Source organism: Equus przewalskii, unplaced genomic scaffold, assembly GCF_037783145.1.
Source record: "Equus przewalskii isolate Varuska unplaced genomic scaffold, EquPr2 ChrUn-3, whole genome shotgun sequence".
NCBI lineage: Eukaryota > Metazoa > Chordata > Mammalia > Perissodactyla > Equidae > Equus > Equus przewalskii.
The window spans coordinates 719,624-721,765 of record NW_027228751.1 but is presented as its reverse complement, the minus strand read 5'-3'; the positions used below and the strand labels follow the sequence as shown (position 1 = coordinate 721,765).

The window sequence follows — 2,142 nt, the reverse complement described above, 5'->3', positions numbered from 1 at the left end:
TAGCTTGAACACAATAGAAATTTATTTACAACTTACTTAACAGTCTAGGGGCATCTGGATTAGGATGTTCAAGATTTGTGGGGCCGAGGGCAAGGAGGAAGGGCTCTGCTCCACATAGTTACTGAAGGCCCCAGGATGCCATCTTCAACACATAGTTCCAAGGATGCTCTCAGTGTCAACATGCTAGTCATCCAGAAAAGAAAAAGAGCAAGAAGGTGTAATGGGTCAGGCATGGAAGTGGCCCATATCACCTCTCTTCCCATACCAGTGGAAAGAACTTTGTTGCATGGCCACACTGAATTGCAACTCATAGTTAGTTAACTAGGAGAGCAAAGTATGGATTTTGGGAGACAGCTCCCCATCTCCACCACAAATAGTCTAATAGTCAGGGTTCTCCAGAGAAATAGAATCAACAGGATATGTTTATATAGACAGAGAGAGAGAGAGAGATTTTAAGGAATTGGCTTACACAATTGTGCTGCTTGGCAGGGGGAAATTCAGGTAAAAGTTCATGTTGCAGTCTTGATTCCAAATTCTGCAGGGCAGCAAGCTGGAAACTCAGGCAGACTTTCTAGGTTGTGATCTGGAGGAAAATGTCTTCTTATCTGGGAAAGCTCAGTCTTTGCTCTTCAAGCCTTCAACTGCTTGCATGAGGCTCCAGCCACATTATGGAGGGTCCTCTGCTTTACTCAAAGTCTCCTTATTATAATGTTTATCGCATCTGAAAAATATCTGAACACGGACATCTAGAATGGTGTTGGACCAAATAACTGGGCACCATAGCCTAGCCAAGCTGACACACAAATGGACCATCACAGACACCCAAGTATTAACTGTGGTTATTTTGGAATAAGCAGTATAGGAAGGAGGATGAGGACAGCATGGGGGAGAGAGACATAGATTTTTGCTTTTTTAAATACCTTTATAAATATTTGTATTTTTACCATGTGTATATTTTACTTTCTTTTTAAAAATTGTTATTTTTAAGAAGGGAGATAAGATTTTATAGACCGATGATATAAATTTGAAAGGAAGAGACTTTTTGAAAAACAGACGACGAGGGAATGGGTTACTAAGAGCATGTCAACCCTGCCTCTTGGTCCTCAGATAGATTTCCCTGAGAGAGTCAGGAAACAGCAGCCTCTGCTCAAGAAGGCTGTGAATTTCCATGTGTGATCGGATACATTTACATAACTACATATTTCCCTCATGAGAAAGTCAGGTTTTCAGTTAAAGTGGCAGGGATATTCTATGATAAAATTGAGGATATAGCAGAGTCTCAGCAAAGACCTGGGGCTGCAGAGGCCTCGGTGGGGAGAGCTAAACCCCAGAGTTTAGGGAGGAGGAGGGCTGGGCAATAAGAGGAAAGACAATGGCGAGGAGACAAGCAGGATGAGGGGGACAAGGGGGTAGAAAGGTATGCCAGAGAGACCCTTCTGGGTCTGCCTGCTCTCTTGCTCTCCTATTTTTAAGGTTAGTTGCCACGTTAAGAGAGAAACAAATCTTTTTGATTGTTGTTTTTCGTGGAAGGACACTGAGAGGCTTGAGGACAGCCAGGAGAGTCTAGGAATAGAAAAATGTAACACCTGCTGTTCATTTATGAAGTCTGTGTCTTCATGCTCAACCACAGGGAGGCTCCCGTTGGCCTATGAGAGTACTCATTCTAGAATCTTCTCAGTGTGTGGTCCACTTTCCCTGCCTCCCTTCCCTTGTATGATGGACGGGTGCCTCCAAGAACAAAGCACTTCATTCCCAATGAGCAGGCAGGGCCGATGACCATCACTAGGTGGCACACGCACCTAAGCAGTAGGTTGAGTGGGCCTGAGAATAAAGTTAGAAAGCTTGATTAAGCAAACCCAGAGTACAAAGAAGGAATTCAAGAATGAGGTCCACAGATTCCAATACCTACTGTATTTTTAAAATCTTTCCCACCAAGCTACTTTTTCTTGTGCCTCAATACTTGAGGCTGGATACTTGGTCATGATAGAAGGAAAAATACTTGCACCAGGTGGCAGCAAACAGCAAGCTAGAGGATAAGAGAGGCTGTCCACCCACCTAGGGCCTGATTTTCCCTGAGACAGCCCATTCTACCTTGAATGGCCTCTCTAAATCATTGTCCACACCCCTTAATATTTGTATCTT

At 43.7% G+C, this 2,142-nt stretch overlaps 1 long non-coding RNA gene across 1 annotated transcript; it reads right to left on the bottom strand.

The window, feature by feature from the left end:
* LOC139081662 (uncharacterized) lies at positions 1 to 746 on the bottom strand. Its single transcript, XR_011536854.1, has 2 exons — positions 470 to 746; positions 1 to 183 (listed from the first exon to the last, which is right to left on the bottom strand). It is a non-coding gene; the product is annotated as an uncharacterized lncRNA (long non-coding RNA).
* Positions 747 to 2,142: the final 1,396 nt, after the last annotated feature.